At 40.7% G+C, this 27,787-nt stretch overlaps 1 protein-coding gene and 1 long non-coding RNA gene across 6 annotated transcripts in view; one reads left to right on the forward strand and one right to left on the reverse strand.

Moving 5' to 3' along the window:
- The window catches only part of LOC123377422 (schwannomin-interacting protein 1), a 121,678-nt gene that overhangs the window by 18,280 nt on the left and 75,611 nt on the right, over window positions 1-27,787 (forward strand). The gene's annotated exons all lie outside the window — the stretch shown is intronic.
- LOC123377424 lies at window positions 1,324-26,871 on the reverse strand. Of its 2 annotated transcripts, XR_006582207.1 has the most exons (5): window positions 26,782-26,871; window positions 11,032-11,111; window positions 3,096-3,161; window positions 1,718-1,765; window positions 1,324-1,551 (listed from the first exon to the last, which is right to left on the reverse strand). It is a non-coding gene; the product is annotated as an uncharacterized LOC123377424 (long non-coding RNA). The 2 variants fall into 2 exon arrangements; XR_006582206.1 differs by lacking the exons at window positions 11,032-11,111; window positions 26,782-26,871 and adding an exon at window positions 4,107-4,720.

Raw genomic sequence — 27,787 nt, forward strand, 5'->3', positions numbered from 1 at the left:
CCGTGTCCATGTCCCCCCCCTCCCAGATCCACAGCCTGCTCCCGGCCCCAGCTCTAGGGGATGGTGAGGGGCGCAGACTGGGGCAAGAGGGGTACATCTCAGCACCCCCACTACAAAAACTGTTCCAGCACCACTGCTCAACACTGGGTAGGATAAGAACCAGCAGGACTGGAGAGACTGGCTGTGATGGGCAAGATGCAGACACTGTCTTGGAAGTCCTGCGTGGGTGGGGTTGCTTCAGTCTGCCTCCCATGCAGAAAGGGCAGAAAAGGAGGCGAGTAGGATTGGAAAAGCTGGCAAAAGGTGTAGAAATGCTGAGGCCACTGCCAACCCCACAGATCCCCAGAGCAGTACTTGAGAGTTTATACCGCTGCCCCACCTGTTCCAGAACCCAGTGGATCAAGAGTCAGACAAATTGGCAGGCTTAGTAGCAAGTCCTTGGAGCCACCAGCATGGCCTTGATTACAGAGCTCAGCTTCCTTCTCTCCCTGCTTTGCCTCAGGCCATGAAGTGAGGGGCTTTGGACACTGCTAATAGCAGAAAGCTGTATGGGCTTTCAGCCCCACTTGTCTCCCCCCACGGAATAGGCCTCACAAGGCTTTCCTACTGATATTCCAGGCTGAGGCTTCCAGGGGAAATGCAGCCTCCTATGGCCTATATGGATCCGTGTCTGAGAGAACTTTCCACTGCTCCCCCAGACTATACAAAGACAGGAAGGAGAGAGCAGCAGTGATAATGTTCAAACTATTCTGGCTAAAGAGACTATGGTTCTCAAGACTGATGACCCTAGTATTCAACCTCCCAATGCCTTTACCTCAAGGACGAGCTCTGCTGTAGCAAAGATGTATTCTGCACCCCAGACAAGTTCAGAACTTGGATTAGGTGATTTCCACTCTCGTGGACCCTAGAAAGAAGCCAACTAACAGAACTTTAGTTCTAGCAGCTGATGCAAAGTCTATGGTTTATCTACCATGTTACAAGTCTTGTGTTTCTCCCAGAGGGCTGAATTATGGGTGTCCAGGCTAGAAGGTCATCTCAGCACTATCACGTTCTCTGCCTATTCAGGAAACTTAAATTGTCTACAAATTCTGATATTAAATGCTTCCTTAGGGTAACTCCCATGATTCAATCCCACAAGTTCAGAACACAACTTTGGAACCTCATTCTCGATCTACCTGTAAGCATTCAATTGGAGTAGTTCTGAAAGTGTCATACTTCCAGTCCATTCAAGTAGTTTTCCCAATAACCACTATTTCCTGTCAGGTGAGATTTTGAAGTTCACAGCTTTCTCTGAGGCCCACTGTTATACTTTTTATTCACACAGGTCATCCTCACAGGTGTCATAGCTTTCATTGCCTAGTAAACTTAATTTTTTATCACAGGAGTCAAGAAATGCTCTTCCACCTCTCAGATATCTTTAGATGCAGTGGGCAAGTGCTATGGTGCCCTATGTCGAGAGAAGTTAGGAGGTCCATGTGGCCATCAATTCACCACATTGGTCTTCAGTCTTCAGCCAATTCCCTGCAGAAATCATCTTCCTGCTGTTGTACTCTAATAAGGGGAACACAGAGGATATATAACTCACCTTGTTTTGGATATCCATATTTAAAAGATTATCCTACTTCCCACCCTGGAAGGACACTTCTGTGAAAATCTCAATGTAACAAACCTGTGGACCTCAGTATAATGAGACATAGAAAAATGTGTTGAAACTTACCTGAAAACTTCCTTTCTTCAAATAATAAGGTCCACAGATCCAGCCATCCTGGAAACAAAGGGGTAATTCAGAGTCAGAGATGGATCTTGACATCCAAAGATTCAGGTTTATTTTGTTAGGGAAAATTATCCCCATGCTGTGCAATAGGAAAAACTTCTTTGTTTTCCCCCCAAAGTTTAGTTAACACAGTCTCTTATTTAGGAAAGAAGGCTGGGATTATCCTGGAAGTTTTTGCACCTGGAGCTAACTCTAATGGGGCAGGGAATTCTTAGGGATTGCCAGTGACTGTCAGCTCTGGTTCTGCAAGCAAGATGAAATATGCAGTACAATGGATGAGTGGACCTTATTACTCAAGGAAAGGATACTTTTCAGATGAGATTGGGTGTAAGTTTATCTTATTCTGTACTTTAGCTGCTTTTAAGAACTACCCTCTGTAAGTATGCTACTTACAGTAATTAAGACTGCTGTAGTTAGGGGCTTAGTAGATTGAACCAAGTAAAGAACCCCACCTTGATTAGAATTAATACAAATATTTGATCGAGAGGTCCTAAAATTTTGGGAAATATTGATAAAGAAGTGGGGAGGGTTCCAGGCTCAGTGAATTTGAGAGCTACTGCAATAGGGGCCTAAATCTGGAATGAATGTATCAATGTTGATTGGCCCATAATAATGCTATAATATAAATAACATCCACTAAGAAAGCTCTTATTGGCAAATGCAGTACAATACTGTTCCACAGTTTATTTCATATATTACTCTTGGGGGAATTCTGCACCAAAAAAATGAAAAATTCTGCACATAATATTTTAAAATACTGCATATTTTATTTGTCAAAGTAACATAATATTATCATACCAGTTTCAATTATTTTAGTAATTTATTTCAAAATACCTGTCAGCAAGTATGTCTATAACAATAAATATTAAAAAAAAATCATAAAATGTGTATTTCACAAATAGATTCCTTACTAGGCATATTTAATACAGAACTTTGCATAGTTCATTTAAACTACAATACAGAAATGTATTTCCTTACCCCTCTGAAGCAGTGCAAAGGCTTGGAGGAGTCAGGGGTAATGGAGGAGCTGGGAGTGAACCTGGAGGGTTGTTAGGTGTGGGTGGGAGAAGTATGGAATAGAGTTGTTCTTTTCAGGGGGAGAGGGAGATGGTTAGGAAGTTGGGGAGCCTCCCCCATGCAGATCCTGGCTGACCTCTAGCCTCCCATTCAGCTCCTGGCTCGATGCTGTCACTGCATTAGCTCCTGAGCCCGCATGTCAGTCTGTCTCCCCCACTAGCCCTTCTGAACTTCAGTCTGTGACCGCCTCCCGACCCTCCTGCAGCCCCACGTGCCCCAGTCTAACCATCTGGTACCTCCTCACCTGGCCCTGCTGTGAGGAATGCAGCCTCTCCGGCGCGCTGCCCTCTCCCTGGCATCACAGCAGTCCCTGGTAGGTGAAAGATGTGACTTCAGTGCCTCTCCAGCAGAATCTATATTCTGCAGAGAAAAAAAATCTGCAGGGGACATGAATTCTGCACATGCGCATTGGTGCAAAATTTCCCCCAAGAGTAATATATTTGTGGGGTGGGCCATAATGGCATCAGTTGAGTTTCTCCTGAGATGTGATACGTACTGCATGTCAGCTATCCATGAGATATATTTTACTCATTGGCCTTATTTACACTAGAGACTTTTATTTTCATTTTTCTTCCTGAGCCCTGTGAACACTAATGATTATGTCATTGCTGTCTCTAGTGTAGCTCTACCATTGCTGGAAAATGGGTACACAATTTTCTAGCATAAACTTTGTCACTGAGGGAACAGTCCCATATAGACTGTTAGTCCATCAATCATGTCTAAGGTGATTTTACAAAAAATTCCCACCATTCCTAACATGAGTGATGTGAACACTGGTGCAACGCTGGTATTCACAACAGAAGGATTTGTTGTTGTTGTTGTTGTTGTTGTTTTAATAATTTGTTTCTTAATAGAACACGAGGCAATACATTTTGTTTCCTCTGGGCTACACATTTTAAATTGTTCTCCTCCTGAGCCATTGTCTTCTGTGTATGTGTGAGAGAGAAAGTACCTGCATATAAAATATATCAACTTTTTTCCCCATCAGTTTAATAAAATAATGAACTTCCCATGTGGTGCTTTTCAGCCCTTGTTAAAATGATAAAAGTAAGCAGACAGTCAGAATACCACATTGTTAGAAGAATCGTTTGTTACAATGGAATCATTTAATGTTTGTCAGCTGAGACTGCAGAGACCACTGGTTATGTCAGGATCTCCATCAGCTGTATTGATTTCCTCCTCCTCCCCCTCATCTTAAATCTAACTTCTCAGTGAAATCCTAGAATGAAGAAAAACGGAACTGTTTACTTCTCACCGAAGGATCTTCTGAATGTCCTTGTTTGGGAAAAGTACTTGAAATTTTCTTTCTCCCTTGCAAAAACAAGGAAAGTATAGACGGGTAAAACAAACTATCCCTTTCATATCCAGTGCAGGCTACATAGCCAAATTTGAGCCAAACATTTTGCTATATGATAATTAAGCCCCCGGTAAGAATTTATAAGGTTTCTAAAGCACAAAATAGCAGTTTGAGTTTTCAGACCCTTATATGAGTAATCCCATTGAAATAAATGGGGCTACTCAGATGAGATGTTTTGAGACACTCAATAAGCTTTAGTGTCTTATGCTTACTGCATCTATGAAAGTAATTTTAATTTCTATTTTATATTTTTTAATTTGGTGATTTAAAATAAACAGTTACTGCATCAGAGAAATATAAATTAATGGTTTTTCATATTAAAGTCATGTTACCTTGAGATGAAATTTTTCATTCTCTTCTATATAACTGTGCAGTGATTAAATATTGATCAAGGAGAATGAAGTGGTGACAATCGGAGGCCCAATCTGTGATAAACGCTGATGTGTGTTAAGATGGATGTAAATACGTCCCTGCAGAGTTATAATCTTTTTGGTTGAGGGGAAAAATTTGTGTTAGCAGTAGAATTTCCAGGAGCAGTAGTAAAATGAACACTCATTCACTCACTCACTCTGTAGTTTGACTAAACGATACTTTGCTGCCAAGTAAAGGATTTAAATAACAAAACAAAGATTTTCCTACTGATTAACAGTAGCCTCTGAAGCCTATGTTAGTTCTAGTCTTGCAAAATTTAAATATTCTTGTGTAAAATTAGAACATGAGATTTAAAAAAATTAAATTCAAATTTTAAATTAAATGGAAGTTGCTTGTAGGGCAATATTTGAAACACCTTAGATTTCAGTTTTTAATTACAAACACCTCAGAGTGTCTTGTTTGAAATACTCACTCCACGTTTTTATAAACTCTCTGCATTTGGTAACGGCAAACAGTTTTTTTCCATGAGAAATGTGTTTTTACTGAAAAACTTATATTTTTATTGGAGTGAGCAGGGAAGAAGACACAATTTTATGGCACTATGAAATCTCAGTTCAGTATATGAAAATAATTACTCTTTAAATATAATTGAAAGAAAATCTGACTCTTCTAGTTCCTGCCTGTTGCTCAGTATAGCTGTTTTCTTTTAGAAAATAAATGCTTATTTATATTGATCAGCTTGCATGAGTATCTTTGTGTTTCCTGACACTTGTCCCTGTAGACTGAGAGTTACTATGGATACATGAAGATGCTTATTATTAGGTCGTTCTAGACAAAAGTAGCAGCAGTGTAGACACCAGCTACATGATACAGTAGTATCTTTCCGTGTGTGGCTAAAGTATTCTGATAATGGCGTTAAAATGTATTGAATGTTGATCTTCATCAGGTTGGATGGATTTGATTTAAATCACTAGTCAGGAAGACTCGATTTAATCATGGATTTCTACATAAAAGTGCTTTCTTGTTAACCTTAATACATATATACAACCTTAATACATAACCTAATACATATTCTTCACAACTCAGAGATAGATGTAGGTTTCATTTTTAGAAGGTACACACTATACATTTTTAAGTGATTTATTTTGAAAACTTTTCAGATTAGTTTTACAGCTATATCAGAAAATGAATGATTGGTTATTTCATTTACCAAAGGTAATTGAAGCAGATAGTTCATCTTCTAATGACTTCATAAATATCTCCAATTCAACAGGTTAATCGTTAATATTTGGAGGATTTTCTTGCCATGCTGTATCAGGAGGATAACATCACCAGACAGACATTTAAATTGTTTTATTTAACTAAAACAACAACATTATGTATTCTGGATTTTTTACTTCAACAGCAAACACATATTTTAACAAAACAAGCATAAGAATTTTTGAATTTACTTAAACATTCAAGTTTTTTAAAATCAGGCTTTTGTTAAAATTGTTTTTAACTAAAATAGTTAAATGAAATATTTTAAAAAAAATAGACTGTCAGCCAGGTCATCATGAGAAACTTAAAATATTGGCTTCTGCAGCTAACTCAGTCGTCTTCACCTTCATTTTCCTGTTTGTTCATAATCTGGAAAAGAAAAACAAGCTTTCCTGCTTTTTCAGGTCCCAAACAATTTCTCAATTTGGAATGAATTAATCCAAAGGCAGAAAATATTCTTTCTACACCGGCAGAAGACGCTACTGCTGTTAAAAGTGAGATTATCACTTCAACAGTTTTTGAATCCAAGTGCTTAAGTGAATTCCACCAGTTCACTGGTGTGACTTTCTTTAAAACATCATCAGTAAACATATATTTCTTGAATGGTTCACTCTTAGCTCTGAAGTTTATTATAGTTGGCATTATGGAGGGATGATAGCTGGATGTCTATGCCAACTCCTCTTCTTCAGCAGTTAAGGTTTGGCCCTGGTACCAAGCATTGAGAATATTTGCAAGAAAATGAGCTGGAGATAGTGCTTGTCCCATTCGTTTTTTTAATGTTTGTAATTTAACTCTGTCATTGCATATTTCTCTTTTTAAAATCTCACTCAGTTCCTTCCAAATTTCAACAGCATCAGCAGTAAAACAGCTATTTCCCTGCATTTTGTTTAAGGGTACTCGGCATGTGTTCAACATTTCTCTTAAGCCCAATGTTGAGAACTTTGGCTGTGACAGTGCCATCTATTTTTTCATGATTTTGTTCACAAACTGTCATCAGATTAGGCCAGTTCTTGATATAGTGCTCAGAACAGTCCACTACTGAGTTCCATCGCACGGCTTGTGGGAGAGCTAGCTTGTTTCCCTCCATTTTTTTCAGAGCAGCAGCTGAAAAGTGGTTGTTATGGAAGTATTTTGCAATTTCAACATTCGCCTTTATTTCTGGAACACTGAAGTCTTTGGCTAGGAGGTGCATCAAATGAGCACTGCAACCGTATGTTAGCTTGGGACGCTCTTCTAAATACTTTTCTCATCTTGGATATATTTGCAGCATTGTCTGTGACCAAGCTGCATACTAGATATTTGAATTCCCCCTTCCCCCCAGTTTATTGTAGCTTTTATTGCAACTTCTTGTAAGTATTCTGCTGTTTGTGCATTTTCTTATGTATCAATTGTTTCAGAAAGGAAGACATTCCCATCTTCTGTCACATAAGCACATACAACAGGATCATTGTGGACATTGCTCCACCCATCAAGACTCATGTTAACAATTTTACCCTCTAGACCTTTTTGCACACTGCTCAATTTCTCTTTCATTCATTTTATCCAGCAATTTGCCTGTGACATCTGCTCGGTTGGGTGGACTGTATCCTGATCTTAATGACTGAACCATGTTAATGCAGTGTGAGTTCTCAATCATACGGAAGGGAGAGTTTGTTGCATAAACAAAGGGGGCATTTTTTTCATCAATTGACTTTTTTTCATCTGGTGGTTCTTATCACAAACTTATCAGTGGTTGTTTCTGGATGATGGAGATTTTTTTTTTCCTTTTTGCTACAGTGATATACTGTGGCTATGTGAAATACATGATGTGACTGAAACTATCATTGGCAGATAACTCTGAAACTATAGAAAATGGTGATCTTGAAGGTGGATAGTCTTCAGGATCCTGTATATTGAGGATGAATTCTCCTAAACAAAATAAGTCAATGCAGTTATTCAATTATTACCACCATACTGCTCATTTAGAATTACTCATTGCATTCACTGATGCTCAGTACTACTATAAAGGTGAAATTGTAAAAGGAAGATCTGTCTATTTCAGCTATTTATTTTTTATCACAACTGCATCTAAAATGATAGTACCACCGAGTAACAACTATATTTTTTTGCTCAAACACGAGAATTCAGGAGTAGTCCAGAAGGAAGACAGGCAGTCCTTAAGAAAGAAGTATGAAATAAAAAAGTTTACCAACCTGATGATCCTGCATGTTCAGACATGTTCCTTTCATCATCTTCAATGCAGCTTCTTCCTGAGAAGGAACACTTCTCATGATGTTGTTTCATTCTGGCAACCAGGCCTTGCATTTCTTTGTTGCATTGTTTGCATTTTGCACACATGCCTGTCTTACCCACAGGTAGAGGAACTTTGTTAAAATATTCCCAAAATGGGTCTCTTTTACAGCCTGCTGCCATTATAGGTTTTCCCTTCTAGTGAGAGAACGGTATGGTAGATCTCAAATCAACAAAGGCTACACTTAGAAAGACCTCAAGACTTCTGAAATATGCTGCTCAAACTATTTCACTTTTGTTTCTACTGCCTGTCCCTCCCTTCTCAGATTTATCTCCACACTTCTTCCCCTCATCCAGATCTATTCCGCCCCCCAACAATCTTCTATTCATTGAACTTTTTGAAACTTTGCACTTTTAGAGAGAGGTAAGGGATTGACTTTTTGAAGAGGGACAATAGGGTTGAGGTCTGTTATTTTTTTACCTCTATATATTTATTTAAAAACATTTTTTGCTGTTAACAAGCATGTTATCTCTGGGGAGACAAATCCAGTTTGAGAACCGCAAAACTAAGCATCTCTGATGGTATCTTCTAGACTGAGCACTGAGTCCTATTGGGTAGATAGAAAGATTAACCTAAATAATCTATACAGAAGCCCCTGGAACCTCATAAGATTGGGTCCCTAATCCATGAACTATTGGAACTCATTTACAAAACTTTTCTTAAACATTACATGAATATATTGTCTCATATTATAGAACTAGAATTTATAATCCCTATTTCAGGATGAGACATGATAGCTCAAAGATATAGCTTAATTAAAACTATTTTTGATAAAATGCTTTTTGAGGAAAAATCCTATCAAAAAAAGTCTGATTTTAAATTTAGAAAATCAATTTTTTTTAAATCATTGATTTTTATCCACCCTGATTTTTGGGCTTGTCTACACAAACAGGTAGTCCACAGAATCAGAGGGGTAGCTGTGTTAGTCTGTATCCACAAAAACAACGAGGAGTCCGGTGGCACCTTAAAGACTAACAGATTTATTTGGGCATAAGCTTTTGTGGGTAAAACCCCCACTTCTTTAGTAACATCCCTCGCAGGACATGAAGCCCATCTGCACTGACCTGACGGCGCCCCAGCATGCTGACCAGTCTGTGATCCTTGCTGCAAGGGAGCTGGCATACAACGTGTAGATGGTGGAGCAGAGGGAGATGGGCCTCCAGTTGCCGGGGTCATCTCGTTCGCCTTTTTTATAGACAAGCACAGTCATGGATTTTTTCCAGGAGCAGGGGGTGCCACGGAACTGATTCTATTTGTTGAAGACGGTGAGCACCAAGCAGCCGGGGTCTCACTTCTTCAGCAGGTGGTAGCAGATACCATCTTTTCCAGGGCATGGTGGTTTTGGTCCTTGTCAGCTTTGCCCGCACTTCCTGCGGGGAAAAAAATCTTGCTCCAGATCCTCTGTGAGGTTGATCCGGGGTGGCAGGAAAGGCACTCTGGACGTCTCACGTTGGTCTGGGCTGACGAAGTGGGTTTTTTACCCACGAAAGCTTATGCCCCAATTAATTTGTTAGTCTTTAAGGTGCCACCGGACTCCTCGTTGTTTTAGTTAGTCCACAGCAATCTGGAGTGAAAATCTATCCTGCACTAGCTGGCAGTGCACTAATTATCCATTTGAATCCTGCTGCCCTGCACTAACAGTTTACTAGTGCGCTTTGATCTACTCCCATTTCAGTATATTATATCATGATAGGAAAATTATTTTCCTATCAAGTATTAGAAATGAACTTCAGGTTTGAAGATACTAGAATATTCCTGCTGTTCTGAGAGTTTCCTACTTTTCTGATGGTGTAAAATGACAAACACTCTATCTTTTGTTTTTTACTATCCCCAAATTATGGAGGCATTTGAGTGTGACAGATGGGTCTTGGAGGTAGTAAATCTTGTTGACATCACCTGTTTTTGACTTCTTGATGGATGACTTGCAATGCTTCTTTGAATGAAAAAATTACTCTACAGGAACATATTGTAACAAAGTATTTTAAAAGTTAAAGATATGCTCATTCATGTAAACTAAAGAGACCATCTGAGGTTTAAAGGGGTCAGTATGTCTGGATGGAAAGTACAGAGATGAGATCTAAATGTCTTTTAACTAGTAATTAGCAATAGTGAATAAAGAAAACTATATAAAAATGCGTAATTTTTATGTGTATAAAAGCTTGCTTCAGTGGTAGTGCATATGGTCCACAGAAAATAGAAATGCTTTTAGTAAGTTGTGAAAAATTTAATCTTAACTTTTTTATTTAATGTAACTATTATATTGAATTCATTAAAATGGGACTTGGGGAATATTAGCATTATGTGTTTGTGTTTCTTACATAGCCATCGCTACGGTGCATGTAGTTGTATAGTTTTCTTGCCATGTAGTACTTTTTACATCAAACTGTTCTTATCAATAACAAAAAACATCACCTGCTTCATTTAATTCTTTATTGTATATGACCCTAATATTTAATGAATATTCAAATGAACTAACATAGGTTCTTATACAAGATAGTTTTCCTTTTCTTTTCTCTCATTTTTCACATTCAATGTTGAAAAGAAAGTTCTCTTAAGTGACTTACAAGTGAGGGGAATCAATTTTGCCTACCCCCATCTCTTTATGATATGTAAAAAAGACCTGCTTTTTTTTTAATCTATTTTTTCTGGTTTGGTTTTACATTAGAAATATCAGATCTCAACTAACCTGTTTTTGCTACGGGACTCTGGGACAACTGAAAAAGTAGTACAGTTATGACATCATAAGAGACTTAATCTGAGCAGTGGACAAGGATAGGGTAGGAATTTTTAATCTGACTATATAAAACTGGGTTGTTTATTGCTTGATTGTCAGCATTTATTCGACTCCAGCTCCTGCTTATATATTTGGCAGAAAATCTTTGTTAGATTCAGGCTTCCCACCTCTTCAATTTAGGGCTGAAAACTCCCACTCTTGTTATCTTGTCTTCCAGTAGAATCAGGGAAGATTAATCTTGATATTCCTGAAAAACAGGAATAAAAGTTCAGTTCTTTATACAGAAGCAAAAAAGAGCACAAACAATTATTTTCCCTTTGTGGATCACCTCTAACAATATTGGAAAGTCAGCTATTACCAGATTAGAGGTGGTCTTCAGAAGTTATTGAATTATAGGCAGGTGGAGAAACAGCATCAAGTTGAGTTTTAGGCCTCACTTATGTCGGCAAATTAAAAGAAAACTATATATGGGGGTGGTTAATACACTGTTCACCTTCTAGCTTTTAAAAAAAAATCGGAATAGTTTAAATAATCTATATGGGGAGAATGGGATTTACAGGTGGGGAGGGGATTTCTATTAATAGAATAATGTTCATTTTGTCTATGGTCTTCAGGGCATGGGCCATATCATATTACAAAATCATAAAACAGGGCTGCCCAGAGGGGGGGGCAAGAGGGGCAATTTGCCCCAGGCCCCAAGCCCCACGGGGGGCCCCCACCAGAGTTTTTCGGGGCCCCTGGAGCGGGGTCCCTCACTCGCTCTGGGGTGCCCGGCAAACTCTTGTGCAGCCGGGCGCAGGAGCTTCTGCCGCTCCCGGTCTTCGCCGGCGGGGGGTCCTTCCGCTCCGGAGCGGGACCCGCCACCGAAGTTCAGCTCGGTCTTCGGCGGTAATTCGGCGGCGGGGGGCCCTTCCGTTCCGGGACCCGCCGCCAAAGTGCCCTGAAGACCCGCGGCGGGGGCCCCCCTCCTCCGAATTACCGCTGAAGACCGGGCTGCGCTTCGGCGGCGGGTCCCGCTTCGGCAGTAATTCGGCGGCGGGGGGGGCCCCGCCGCGGGTCTTTGGGGCACTTCAGCGGCGGGTCCAGGAACGGAAGGGCCCCCCACCGCCGAAGACCCCGGGCCCCCGGAATCCTCTGGGCGGCCCTGTCATAAAAGCATAAAAATGTAGGGCTGGAAGGGACCTCAAGAGTTCTTCTAATCCATCCCCCCTACACCTCTCTTCCCCCATGCTGAGGCTCGATTAGGTATACCTGGACCATCTCTGACAGTGGTTGGTCTAACCTGTTCTTAAAAACCTCCAATGATGGGGTTTCCACAATGTCCCTTGAAAACCTATTCCCGTACTTAACTATCCTTACTTAGAAAGTTTTGCCTGATATCTAACCTAAATCTCCCTTGCTTCAGATTACGCTGATTATTAGTTGTCCTACCTTTGGTGGACATAGAAAACATGTTTGTACGCACAACAGTTTTTTGATCCTCACCGGGGTAGGGACCAGAAGACATGGGGAAAGGATAGACCTGTTAATTAAGCAGAAAGTCTGTCTTCCTTGCCTTTAGCCAAAAAGCAGAAAGGAGGAGAGGAGTGAGTCTTAATAAAGCAAAATGAAATTATGAAGATTTAGAGAAATTTTGGCTTCACTGAAGTCAAAGGGAGTTTTGCCGTTGACTTCAATGGAGATTGGATTTTACCCCAAGTCTTAGGAAATTTTCTCAACTTCTTGGTGGTCTGTAGAAATGAAAGGGAACAGAAAATCAGGGGAACATCCATGATCGTAAGTCAGTGGTAGGTGCAGTACAGCACTCAGGGAGCTGGAAATCCTTCTGTTTTTAAGACCTTTTGGGAAAATGTTTCTTGTCAGGAGGTTAAAATGGCAAATATTTTTATTTTTCATATCACTTAAAGGAATCACACACTTACTGCACTGAAGTTTACAGTTCTGTTTGACACACAGGAATGTGTGCTGTTGCTATATTTATTTTGTGACATTTCCATAAGAAACTCAAAAAGTAGAATGATCTCTCAATATTACTATGGTAGTAGTGGTTCTACATACAAATGTACAGTGTTTAAAATATTTAATGTTTCAATACCAAATGCTTGTATAATAAGTATTTTTCCTTGGGGGTGGGGGATGGAATTGTATTTAAATTGACCATAAATATAGTTTGTTTGTTATTCTGTATTTTTAAGGGAGGCTTGGTAACTATTTTTATCTTGATTTATGAACTGGACTAGGCAAAATAGCAAACCCCATAAGAATATCCCAGGCACCTGGGACAAAATCCTGGCTTCATTCAGATCAATGAAAGCTGCCATTTATTTGAATGAAGACAGGCTCTCCATCTATCCCCTCCCCGGAGGTGATGACTGGTAGTCAAAGACAATTTTAATTTCTTTTAGAGTTTTCAGACATTTGAGGGTAATAACCCAACTAGCCTAGGCAGAAATTATTACTGATTAATGTGTTTAGTTACAGAAGTAGAGGTGATTTGTGTAAAAACGGGGAGAAAAGAGTAAAATGTATGGTGTGGAGAAATATCCTGGCCTCTTTGAGAGTCTTGAATACAGTGTCATCCTCGGTTTTCAGCTAAATTAATTATCTGCTAAGATACTGCAATGTGATCTAAAATTTTCTACAGCACAATCCTGTACTGGAAACAAACAAAACAATACTTTGGAAAAACTTGTTATTAAGTCAGCTCTTTCTGTTGCATAGCTGTTGACCTCATTAATCACTAATAGTGTAAGGCTCCCCATCTTTGGAATGTAGAGGCAATTTAGTGATGTGGCTGGAGGCTTCAGGACTAAGCCCTGCCCTTCAGATCAGGCCACCAGATTTTCTATGTTCTGGTCATTTTATTTTAGAACTTTATATAGTGCCACTGCATGAAATAAAAATTAATCTTTCTTCCTGCTCCCCGCAGATCTGGTATTGGCACTATGGTGGCTTTAGCCATCTGAGTCCACCACTCCCAGTGCTTCCCTTCTAGGACTTCTCTGCCCTCGCTCAGATGTGTCAGAACTGTCCTGCAAACACCAGGTTAAATCTAAGTGGTGCTATGTAAGGCTCTACAGAGAGTGAATTATGCCCTGCTTGTTCGCATCCACTCTGGTCTCTCCCCCCCGACTCTTGCCATGGTACAGGGCTCAGAATTAGAACCAACATACAATGCAGAAAAGCCCCAATCTGGAGCTTCTGAGCATTTTGGAAGAGAGTCTAAAGATGAGGAGGACACAATCCAACCAACTCAGAGAGTACTTCCCACTATAGATCTGGGCTGGAGAGGGAAGAAATCCTGAAGGGATCCAAAATCTGTCCTGTTCCCTCTCAAGATACTGGATATGTGTTTTCAGCTTCCCAGTGAAAAGAAGCAGGACTTCTTCAGGCCAAGATAAATAGTATGCTGCCTGCCCCCTGTGAACAGTCAGCAGAAGCACCACACCTGCACCACTTTAAAAAACAACAAACAAACAAAAAAACCTTGCCGGATTTTTCTAGGACAGGATGCCAGTTGCTTGCAAGGACCTCATCAGTATTAACAAGATTATTAGATGCACAGTTTCCTATAGGCATCTACTTTGAGGGCATCAGAACATTCACATGAGGACTTCTGTTTAAAACCAAGTGTTAAACTAAAATGTTATGAAATATCTTTGTTTTTATATAAGTTTTGGGAATATAAGTTTGGTGCAGCAGTAGCTATATATTTACACCTTTCAGAAGGGATTTCCTTCAAAAAGATTCTTTGTAGACCATAAGAGTGAGGACGCACTTCATAGCAATTTCAAAGTCTCAGATAGGTCCATTCAGACCTAAATTTTTTCATGTACTTAGTAAGGAAGACCGTCTTGGTGTCAAGCAAGTGGCTCATTGTCTAGGTAGCTGATCCTTGCTTGGAGTGAGACATATCGTAGAAATGTAGGTCTGGAAGGTACCTTGATAAGTCATCAAATCCAGCCGCCTGTGCTGAGGCAGAACCAAGTAAGCCTAGACCATCCCTGACAGGTGTTTGTCCAACCTGTTTTTAAAAACCTCCAGTGATGATGAGGATTCTACAGCCTCCTTTGGAAGCTGATTCCAGAGCTTAAGTACTCTTTTAGTTAGAATTTTTTTCCTAATATCTAACCTAAATCTCCCTCACTGCATATTAGTCCATTACTTCTTGTCCAACCTTCAGTGGACATGGAAAATAATAGACCACCGCCCTTAATGTATTTGTTTTCAGGTTCTCCTACTCCAGCTCCCTCAATCTTCTTTTCTCAAGACTAGAATGCCCAGTTTTTAATCTCTTCTCAAAGGTCATATTTTCTAAAGCTTTTATCATTTGCGTTGCTCTCCTCTGGACCCTCTCCAGTTTGTCCAGATCCTTCATAGTGTTGTGCCCAGAATTAGACACAATGCTCCAGCTGAGACCTCACCAGTGCCAAGTAGAGTAGGACAATTACTTCTTTGTCTTACATGCAACATTCCTGTTAATATATCCCAGAATATTAGCCTTTTTTGCAACTGCATCATGTTGTTGCCTCATAGTCAATCTGTGATCCACTACAACCCCTAGTTCCTTTTTTAGCAATACTGCCACCTACCCAGTTATTTTGTGGTTGTGCATTTGATATTTTACTTCCTAAGTGAAGTACTTTGCATTTTTCTTTATTGAATTTAATCTTGTTGAACTCAGACCAGTTTTCTACTTTGTCAAAGTAATTTTGAATTTTAATCCTGTTTTCCAAAATGCTTGCAACCTCTCCCAGCTTGATGTCATCTACACATTTTATAAGCATACTTTCCACTCCATTATCTAAGTCATTAATGAATACATTGACTAGTCAGCCCCAGGACCTTACCTAACACATCTCTCCTCCTCCCCCTCACCGTGAGTTATACAGTGAACCATTGATAACTACTCGTTTGAGTATAGTCTTTCAACCAGTTGCATACCCACTTTATAATTTCATCTAGACCACATTTCCCTAGTTGGCTTATGAGAATGTCATTTGGGACTGTGTCAAAAGCCTTACTAAAAATCAAGATATATCACCTCCACAGAGTCCCCCTTATCTACTAAGCCAGCAGTCTTCTCAAAGAAGGAAATTAGGTTAGTTTGGCTTGATTTGTTCTTCATAAATCCACATGGGCTATTCCTTATATTATTCTCTATGTGCTTACAAATTGATTGATTAATAATTTATTCCAATATCTTTCCAGGTATTGCAGACTGACTGGTCTATAATTCCCTAGATCCTCTTTGTTCTCCATTTTTAAAGATAGGTAATATGTTTCTCCTTCTCCAGTCCTCTGAGGCATCATCTGTCATCCATGAGCTCTTAAAGAGAAGTTCTAATGGTTCCAAGATTGCTTCAGCTAATGGCTCAAATCCGTAGGATGGATTTCATCAAGCCATGCTGACTTGCATATATCTAACTTACCTAAATATTCTCTAGCTTGTTCGTTCCATATTTTGGATTGCATTCCTCCCATGTTGTTAGTAATTGTGTTGCGTATATGGTCACCATTATCCTTTTTAGTGAAGACTGAAGCAAAATAGGCATTAAATCCCTCAGCCTTCTTGATGTCATCAGTGGTTAGCTCTCCTTCCCTGCTAAGTAGTGGACCTATGCTTTATTTCATCTTTCTTTTGCTCGTAATGTATTGAAAGAACCTCTTATTGCCTTTTATGTCCTGTGGTAAGTGTAATTCATTTTGTGCTGTAGCCTCTTTGATTTTAACTCTACATATCCCATATATCTTGGGTTCTGTCCTGGTCAAACCCTTGATGTGATTTGTTACTAGAGCATTGGCTTCTCATTTTCTGGCTTCAAGAAAGTTTTAATATACCCATGACTAGCAGTAAATCATCCTAAATGGATATCTTGTGCGTCCAAACTTACAGGTGAGGAACTTTTTGGATAAAGAGAAATTACTAGCTGAGATAGCAGACAGGCCTGAACCCTCTCATTAGAACCAGCATAGCAATCCATTGTTCACTGTTAACACCAACAGTAGCAAAGAAAGGACTGTTCTCCTAGCGGAGGATGACATCTGGACCAGAAGCTTCCAAGGAAACCTAGATAAAATGTTTTCCAAACCAACAAAATCCTCACCATAACAAAGACAAAATGAGTATTTGTGCATGAGAGCTCAATTCCTGTACAAGACTCTTCCTTCTGATCCACCCTCTGTACCCAGAGAATTAAGAAACAGCTGGCATTAGTCACAGCTGGGCTCAGTTTGCAAGTTATGCACCTATCTCTATTCAGACAACATGCTAATCAGTGCCCATTCATAACTTAACAGCTGCTGGAAAAGGATTCATACCCACCAGTTGTTTAAAAAACAAGAAGAGTCTTTGGTTTCCACGGCAGATAATTGCTCACCGAGGGATAAAACAGACTTGGTTCTGGCTATAATGTTACCGTGCTATAAATGGTAAAGATTTGTAAAGGTCCAAAGCTTCATTGCATGAGTCATTTCCTGGCAGTGGTTTTCTGTAGCCAGTTATAGGCAGTGGTTAGGATTGCTGGTGTAGAGAAGTGTAGTTCAGTAGGGATTCTCCTTTAGTCCCTTTTGCATTTTGCTATCTAAACCAGGGGTTGGCAACCTGCGGCACATGTGCCAAAGGCGGCACACAAGCCAATTTTTACTGGCACGCTGCTTCCAACTGGGGTCCCAGCTGCCAGCCCCACTCAGCCCGCTGCCAGCCTGGGTGAACGAAACCCACAGCTGGCAGCGGGCTGAGCAGGGCTGGCGGCCGTGACCCTGGCTGGCTGTAGCTGGCAGATGGAACCCCAGACCGGCGGCAGGCTGAGCCGCTCAGCCCACCGCCGGTCTGGGATTCTGCCTGCCAGCCCCGCTCAGCCTGCTGATGGTCTGGAGTTCCGGCCACCGGCCCGTTGCCAGCCAGGGTCTTGGCCGCCGGCCCTGCTCAGCCTGCTGCCGGCCTGAGATACCAGCCGCCAGCCCCGCTCACCTCACTGCTGGTCTGGGGTTCCAGCCTCCTGGGGTCTGGGCCTCCAGCTGTGCTCAGCCCTCCTACCAGTCTGGGGTACCGGCAGCCAGCCCAGGGCTCTACTCCTGGCCTGGTCTCAGTGCTCTGCAGGCCTTATAAAAAAAATTACACTACAATTAGCTTAAAAACTTGAAAACTTAAAAACTTTGTTTCTATATTACAGTAATCGTTAAATGTATAATGTTAATAAATACATAGGTTTGATGAAACAAGGTAGTTGTACTTATGTGCTTGTGCTTAATTTGTGTTTTAGATGATTTACCTTCTAAAAAAATCTTGCCTGTCTTGCACCCCCAGAAAGGGCATCTTGCACCCCCAGGGGGGTGCATGCACCCCAGGTTAAGAACCACTGCACTAAACTGATAAGATCTGCATTTTAATTTAATTTTAAATTAAGCTTCTTAAACATTTTAAAAACCTTGTTTACTTTACATACAATAGTTTAGTTATATATTACTGACTTAGAGAGAGAGACCTTCTAAAAACGTTAAAATGTATTACTGGCCCACAAAACCTTAAATTAGAGTGAATAAATGAAGACTCAGCACACCACTTCTGAAAGGTTGCCGACCCCTGATCTAAACAGAACTCAACTAGGAAATTTCTTTCACTGACTTGGTCAAATTATGTTTCTGGTGCCAGGGAAACAAACTCTTTGAATCTGGCACTTCCTCTTCATTTGTTCTGTGCACAGTACAATGGGGCCATCACATCTAAATGGTATCGTAATACAAACATTATAATCACCAAGTTCTGGTGATCCAAGCTACATGAGTGTTGGTTGGAATCCTACAATCAGGCACCATAAAAATATGGGTACCAGCCATAGCAGCGTTTTATAGCTAGTCATATCAGACTATTTGAGTGTCCACAGTTGCCCAGATTATACAAGTCTGTGGCTGGCCTTCCAAGTCACCATTATCTCCAAAAGGCAGGTTTGGGAATTTGTTCCCCTCTCTCTGTGTAAGAATCACGCTCCTGTGGTCACGAGGAAACTTCTGTCCAAGGTTAAGTTCCTTTTTCTACAATTCCTGTGCAGTAGCACTCCCATCATTTTGTTCTAACTCTTAACATTCTTTGAGAGTTCTGACATAAACTGGCATTCCTAGTGCTCTGGGGTCCTGATCTATAACTGCAGCTCCCAGGCAGTACGGTAATACAAATTCATAATAATATCCCAAGAATACAGGAGGTACATATGCATTTATACCAGTGGGTCTCAAACTTGTTTACTGGAAACCCCTTTCACATCGCAAGCCTCTGAGTGCGACTCCCCGCCCCCAATAAATTAAACACACCTTTTAATATATTTAAAACCATTATAAATGCTGGAGGAAAGTGGGGTTTGGAGTAGAGGTTGATGGCTCGCAACCCCCCTTGTAATGATCTCACGTTCCCCTGGTAAGTCCTGACCCCCAGTTTGAGAACCCCTGATTTATATCCAGTTCATCTCATTCCATCGAAAATGCCAAGGCCTTAGGGCCACAAAGTTGCTGCAGGCAAAAAGTTAAAATCCTGCACCAGTTGGCATGTTAGTCATCTGGGAAACTTCTCAGAGCCATTGGGGAGGGAGGGGGTGAGCCTCATCAGGGGAAAAAATGCAGAGTAAGTTTCCATTCTTCCTGAGAGGCATCCTTTGGTAGGAAGATGCTACCAGGTTGGTTCCCACATAACTCCTCAGTTTACAAAGCTCTTGCTTGATCTGGGAGAAACTTACATTCTTGCCTATTTTTCTACTATAATAATTAAAACTCTGCTTATCCTTTTCCTCATACTTCTGTGATTCACTGCTCATTACTTCCCATTAGTAATGAATGAGGATAGAAGCTGTGATATCTGATAATTTTCTTTCTGTTAGTAACTTCTGTTTTCATTCAACTCACCCTGGTAGTGACCAAAGTACACATTGAAATTTTCCCTAAAGGGAGACCGGGACATATAATTTTCTTAAGGTTATATATCAAGTTGTTGTCTTGATGCTAATAATAAGTTGGTGGACTGTTTCTAACAGCTGTGGAAGAAACTTTCTGGTGGCTTGAACTGAAGGAGTGAGGCTTAGTCTATAGTTCTTATCAGGAAACAAATGTCTCATTCTGACCCGGTTTGGTGAATAAGCATGAAAATCACCTGTTGCCCGAAAGGGTGGAAATCATAATGGAGAACTGCCAATGTTCCATGCTGAGATGAAAATATTTAGTTAGTGAATAAATTTCACATTCTGGGAGACTTGAATTAAAGGAATCAAGGGTACAGAAATAAAAATCTTATCAGGGTTGAAATGTTTTTGTAATGCAGTTTGTAAAGCAGCTACCCCTTCTCCCCCCCACTCTCCCCCCACCCCATGTTGTTGTCCTGTATTTGTATTTGCAGTAGAACTTCCTAGCTTTTTTTTGCCCCTCCTTGTGGTGTTTTGATCTCTGAATTGTTTTTTAAGAATGTTTGTGTGTTTAAAGCCTTGATTATCCTATTTAATCATTTTGTTGCCAGTGTAAAATGCACTGAAATCTTTAATGAAATCTGAGCATTATACTCTGTATGGGCTTTATATTGAAATACAAAAATAGTTTGAAATGTCAAACATAGCATTCATTTGTTATGTTCTAGCCTTCGTGGGTTGCAGTCATTTTGACAGAAGATACCTCCTAGCATGTGGGCAAATACTAATTACACCGCTACCTCGATATAACGCCACCCGATATAACACAAATTTGGATATAACGCGGTAAAGCAGTGCTCCGGGGCGGGGAGGGGGAAGGCTGAGCACTCCGGTGGATCAAAGCAAGTTCAATATAACATGGTTTCACCTATAACGCGGTAAGATTTTTTGGCTCCCAAGGACGGCATTATATCGAGGTAGAGGTATATTTGTATTTTGACCTCATGAAGAATTGAGTTGTGTGTGAAATCTTAACCTTTATTGACTATGTACAGGAATTGCATGTTCTGTCATTCCTCCCTCACCCAAAGAGTTTTGAAAGAGTCCTACAGGTGATCTGAGAGAGTTTTTTGAGTACTTTTCTGTGTTGTCATCTGAGCTACTAGAAGGCAGCATAGCACTGCTTTGCTAGACTGGATTTTCTGTGCATACGAAGCGAAGTAAAAGGTTCAGTATTTTTTTTTTTAAGTCATACTTTTGTAACTTGTTTTGATAAGTCTATGCATTATGGCTTCACAAGTATTCCTCTATTAGTGTACACATACCTTTTCTGTATTGATTTTAGTGAAGACATATTGTAATTTACTATAGTAACTCAGTGACAAGGCAATCATTTTTCTGTTCATTTTGGTCCTATGCTAGACAAAGATGGAGTATTGCAAAAACAATTTTCTGTAGTTATGATAACTACTGAGGAACTAAGAGGAAATTATGGGAAACAGGAATAATTAGATTTGTGTTTGGTACCTGCTCTTAGATGAGATTTGGAGAAGATTTTAAAATAAACTAATCATTATTAAATTATTATTGATGTATACTGGGTGGTTTGTCTGATACTTTATCTTTAAAACTTGACCATTTCACCTCACCTTTCTTTCTCCATATCCTCTCAAGTTTGTGAAAACTAATGTTGCCCTTTTGTAAATAGTAATAACAAATGTTGACTTCACATAAGGATAGAAGAGGACTGAATTTGACCCAAAATTTGGTCCTGAGTGGAATGGGTTTTATGATCAACAACACTACCACATAACTTTTAAGCTGTTTTATTCTCATTGAAGCAGACACAAATAACTGAATCAGCTCTGATATTAATGGCATTTAATAATGCATGTAAATCTGTGCTAGAAAGTGCGATCTTGGTAATGAAAAAGTGAAGAAACTTTCCAGCATTTTGGAGTTTTATATTGAGGAAAAAAAAGTCTTATCCAACAAGTGAGAAGGGAGAAAACTCTGATTTAAGACATGAGATACACTCTCTTGCTTTTCCATGGTGCTGTTTGTCACAATGTGAACAGCCAGTGAGTGTTCTCTATCCTTCCATGACTAATAAAGCTCACTTGAGACCCACCCTGGATTTTCCTGTTATTAGCTTTTTACATCCTATTGCTTAGTGGGCCCTCCCTTTCAAAAATTACACCCTCACACAGTGATTTCAAATAGTTTTATCAACATTAGAATCTTATGTTCATACTAGGAATTGTTTCTCCAACTCTGAGAACACAGCTTGTCAATGGTTTCAGAAATGATTAGTGAAACATTTTATTGCTGTACTTTGTTATGAATAATATTGCTGTCATAACTATTTGATGTCAGTTTCAAAATGTGGGACTTAAAAGTAAGTAAAATATGATCTGCTGGCTGATTTCTGTAGGACCTGGTTATGCCATGTTTTCTGCCACTCCCATTAAAGAAAAGCCAGCATCTGAGGAATCGGAACAAAAAAGTTGTGTATTATGACTTCACTGAATAAATTCAATAACAGGGATTGAAAATTTAGAACAGGGGTCGGCAACCTGCAGCACGTGTGCTGATTTTTACTGGCACGCTGCTTCCAGCCGGGGTCTCGGCTGCCAGCCTGGGTGAACAGAACCCCCGGCCGGCAGCAGGCTGAGCGGGGCCGGTGGCCGGGACCCCGGCTGGCAGGAGCCAGCAGCCGGAACCCCAGACAAGCAGCGGGCAGAGCTGCTCGGCCCACCGCCAGTCTGTGGTTCTGGCTGCCGGCCCCGCTCAGCCTGCTGATGGTCTGGAGTTCCGGCCATCGACCCCCTGTCAGCCGGGGTCCCGGCCATCGGCCCGGCTCACCTTGCTGCTGGTCTGGGGTTCCAGCCGCTCGGCCCCTTGCCAGCTGGGGTCTGGGCCTCCGGCCCTGCTCAACCCTCCTGCCGGCTTGGGGTACCGGCAGCCAGCACAAGGCTCTGCTTCTGACCTGGTCCCAGCACTCTGCAGCCCTTATAAAAAGTTACACTACAATTAGCTTAAAAACTTCGTATATTACAGTAATTGTTAAATGTATAATGTTAATAAATACATAGGTTTGATGAAACAAAGTAGTTGTACTTATGTGCTTGTGCTTAATTTGTGTTTTAGATGATTTACCTTCTAAAAACATCTTCCCTGTCTCGCACTCCCAGAAAGGGCACCTCGCACCCCCAGGGGTTGCGTGCACCCCAGGTTAAGAACCACTGCACTAAACTGATAAGATCTGCATTTTAATTTAATTTTAAATTAAGCTTTTTAAACATTTAACAAACCTTGCTTACTTTACATACAATAGTTTCGTTATATATATACTTATAGAGAGAGACCTTCTAAAAACATTAAAATGTATTACTGGCATGTGAAACCTTAAATTAGAGTGAATAAATGAAGACTCGACACACCACTTCTGAAAGGTTGCTGACCCCTGATTTAGAAAGTTATCTTTACATTCATTTTTTATAAAACCAAGGCTTAATCATGTTTAGTCTACATTTTAAGGCCCAGATTCTTATACAGATTACTCAGTGGAATAGGACTTTACTCTTCATGTTAATTAGACTCCTGAGCAATGTGGGTTGCTGATATTTTAGATGTTGAATCTCCCAACTGGAGGCCTGTCAATTTTGGAGAATTATGCTCTCAGATTATGCTAGCCATTTGGTTGTAGAGTCTGAAATATGAAGATTCCTGATGTAGGTCTAAAAATTTCATCTTCCATTTATTCTTTCTGACCCTGCCTCAGGTTAAGCTCAGCTTTACTGAGTCTACGTTATTGTATTTTGTATGGAATTAACACTATATTTACTATTGTGTGTTTAGTTTTGGGATGTGTATGTTAATGTTGGTATTATTTGGTTATGTATTTTTAAAAGGAGAACCTTGCTTTCATGGTGGTGATGCAATTTATTTCTTCATATTCAGATAATCTGTAAGTGCCCATCCTGTTCTCAGGGCACTTGTCCTATTAAAATATCTTCTAATATAAAAGACTGCCCATAAATAATCTCACTTGAACCCACTCCCTCCTCAGAAGCCTGAGGGGGAATAAAAGAGAATTGATGTGTTGCAGACAATTGATATCACCATATTCCTCACTCACACTTGGAAGCCAGGGAATTAACTTTGGTTCTTTTCTCCAAAAACATAGGCTACTTGAACTGAAATGTCTCTTCATCTTCTCTGTGGGCTAACTGTTAGAGGGCAACATTGGTTGCTCATGCACACAAGGCCGGTTCATTACAGTGGGTATATTTTGGGTTGGGGATGGTGGTTGTATGGTTTGGCTGGGGTATTTTAATTGAAGAGGGTCATTACTATAGTTGCTCATCTTTCCTGAGATCTCTAGAGACTTTACAGTAATATACATGCTGATTGCATCTAGTGTGATATGGGAAGTAACATGACTGTTATCTAAATTGCACGTGGCTTAAAGCTATTTCATGTTGATACATGCTGCATCAAAAAAACAAATAGGTCAGAGGTATGTAACTATAGGTTGCATATAAAAATCCTTCTGCCAGGGCTTTGTTTAGGAGATAATTCACACTTAAAAGACCTGAGTTGTTTCATGCATAAAGTGGCTATGGCTACCTTGATTGTCAATTCCCCCCAAACTGGTAGGAGACTTTGTAACTGTGTGTTCAACTGTAGGGTGTGGAATTTCCTGTAAATTTTCTAAGAAATAATTAGAATCACAGAAATTTGACTGAATTGTAAATATACCCCCAAAATGCATGCCATGGCCCTAGTCTTCCCAATGCACTTAAGCATGTGTGATGGGTGTATTTAGTGGCAATGGTGGGGTAAGGGGAGCTGGAGAGTTCAATTAGAGTATGTGGTGGCAGCTAAAGAGCATGTCAGGCTCCATGAAGGATGAGACCCAGATAGGGAGGTGCTGCATGGCTAATATAGAGGAAGGACTGCAGGCCAGAAGGAAACAGGAAGCCCAGGAGGTGAAGAGATTTTGGGGTCCTCTTCCAAAAAGGAAACACTGGTAAAAGATGAGGAGAGACATTGAGGACCCACAGAGGTGAAGTGAGCTCATGCGGTGAGCCTTAATAAAAGGACAAGAACTGGATTTCCAGAGAGAACCCTGTGAGGTTTTGCTTATTGTAAAAGGGCAGAAAAAAAACTCTGCATAGCCAGGAAAGGGGCTGGGAAAAACAGGCCAAGGTAGGAAGCAATCCAGGGAAGCAGCAAAAAGTCTGAGGGAGCAGACCTTAGCGGCTTGCTACAGGATCCCTGGACTGGAACCAAGAGTAGAGAGAGAACCTGGGTTCCCAGTCTGTGCAATGAAGAAGGCGAAACCTCCTGATACAAAGGGTAATGATTATTGAAAGCCTTGAAACAAAGGGTGTAAGGAACTTTGGGCCCAGAGTTGAAGACCTTGTGTAAGGACACTGGACCATTGTGTTGTGGGACTCTGTTACTCTGGAAGGGGTGGAACTGAATGTGACCTGGCTGGAAGAAGCACACCACTGCAGGGCTGGAGTAGCTGTTCACAGCGGGCACCAGAGGGAGAGCCTGTTATGCCAAGCCCAGCCACAAAGGGGTGCACTGGTTGTTGAGTCACTTCCACAACATGCTGAACTTTATGCACATTAGTCCTTTTGAAGTCAAGGAGAGCACTTACAGGCTGGATTTTTGTTTTTTTGACTCCAGCTTTAATGTGTTTCTGTAGAATCAGGTGTAAAGAAAGGAAACTTTTTTTTACTTTTGTATAAAAATGCCTAGTTAACATGAAGATAATTTGAAATGTACAGATTTTATACAATTACTTTTAAACAGTGATTTTCAAAGTTAAGATTTATTGAAGTTCTGTTTATAAAACTTTACTTCAGCTGCCTAAGTATTGTATTTTTGTTCCTGTGTCACAGGGACCTCTAGTGATTAAAAGTGCTTTACATGCTACAGCTTCCTTGATCCTGAGGATGATATTTATGTGTCTGGCTTCATTCTGTGAATCTACTAGTGTGAGCTCATTTTATGCAGTAGCTTGAAATTAGAAAATGAATTAAGTTAATAAAATTCATAATACTGGTTTGTTTTATGGGATACAAGCTTCTTTTCATTCCTTTTATGCATACCCTCTCTGGAATTCTGGCATTAATAAACTAGGAATCCACCCCCAGCACTATTTTTGGTAGAAGAAAAAGTCAGTAAAGATCATGTGGAAAAATTCACATTAATGCATAGTAAATTTAGACCCTTACACAAACAAACGGAGCTGAGAGAAGGGGATTTGGGCAGCTGAAAATTTCTTCAAATTAAGAGCCCTAGGTTTGTTACTATGTTGGATCCATTGAGTGTATTTGATGGTAAGAATGAAAATGTTATACAGTCAAACACAAGAAGAGCCAGCTTAAAATATTTGAGTATCTGGTGTAATTATACAGTGCTTCATTTAGAAAAAAGTTGTCTGTCTATTTAAGTTTTCAAATGTTTTCTTAAGAGCACGAAATGAGGGCTGCAGTAGTCTTGTGATCCTAGCCCCTCAGCTGGAAAGAGCCCTGTTACTTACCAACAAATAGCAAGGTGCTGCCATGTCAAGTATGGCAGCTCACTCTGTCTCAGGGACGGCTCTAACTTTTTTGCCGCCCTAAGCAAAAAAGGAGCGCTACCCCGCCGTAACACCCCTCCCCCAGCGCCGCCCTGCCGAAACACCCCCCCCCCGAGCACCACCCCACCCTGCCGAAACATCTCGCCCCGCCAAAACACCCCCCCCGAGCCCCACCTCACCGAAACACCCCCCCAGAGCGCCATGCCTCCCCACTGAAACATCCCCCCCCAAGCGCTGCGCCATGCTGCCAAAACAAAAACAACAACAAAAAAACCCTCGACCGCCGCCCCGCTGAACCAAAAAAACCAAAAATCAAGCGCCCCCCACCACCCCAAGATTGGCCGCCCCTTACAAGGTGCTGCCTCAAGCACGCGCTTGGTCGGCTGGTGCCTGGAGCCGGACCTGCTCTGTCTGTTCTACGTGCTTACTCCATTCTTGTGAGCAAGTAGCATAGGTGCTGGAACTGCCGCCTTGAACTGGATTCCATTATATACAGGGTTTAGTTTGATGTAATGGCTCTCAGCACCCCCACTATAAAAATTGTTCCAGCAGCTTCGGCAGGTGGAGTATGGAACTGAGAAGATTTCTTCCTAGGTAGTACTTTAGAGAACAAGAATCTTTTCAATTTTGGTAGTGTACCTCTTTCCAAGAATGAACCTATGAAGAAAAGCAGAGACGCAAACAACTAAATTTAAATATCACTGGTAATAACTTATCCAGCTTCCTGATTTGGCTACTGGTGGGACACCACCATAGTAGCTTAGATTTTTAGCATAAGTGCAGCTCAAGTTTTAAGAGGAAAAGTGGGGACACTTTAAAATGCAGTATAATTTTTAAGGGGGTGTTTGCCTTTACCACTTCTATTCCTCCCTCCCCCATAGTTTACATTCACATTTGCTAAATGTGAGGTGCCATTTATTTTATTTTGCAGCTTTGAGACCTCTGTTTACCTTATCAACTTTCTCTAGGAATCACGCAAATCATTGGTAAGTACTGTCCCATGTTTTTGTTCAAGTAAATGATAGTGCAAATGCAGCAGTTCAGTTCTTTCTTTGAGAGAAGATAATGGTGGTTTTGTAAGTCATTCAACAAAGCTTTTGACTAAGTTAGTATAATTCACTGTTTAAGGGTACTACATGTCTCCAGCAGCAGGAAAGGGCTCCAGCAGTTTCCCGCTGCCACAGTCTTTCCTGGTTGCCTCCCCACTGCCAGAATATTTCATTGCTGTGTATAGCTATGCAGCGCAGTGCGGACGCATGCCTGCATTTCACTGCAGTGTGTTCCTGTTTCCAGTGGAGTGCAGTGTAGACATACCCTAAGTGACTGATCATGTCACCCTCTAGTGGCTGGCCTGCACAGTGGGTAAGGGACACCTAATGAGGTTAAATATTTCATTCAGTTGGTATAGCAGTATTTCTAATGCTAAAGATGGGT

This window comes from Mauremys mutica, chromosome 9 (genome assembly GCF_020497125.1).
Source record: "Mauremys mutica isolate MM-2020 ecotype Southern chromosome 9, ASM2049712v1, whole genome shotgun sequence".
Lineage (NCBI taxonomy): Eukaryota > Metazoa > Chordata > Testudines > Geoemydidae > Mauremys > Mauremys mutica.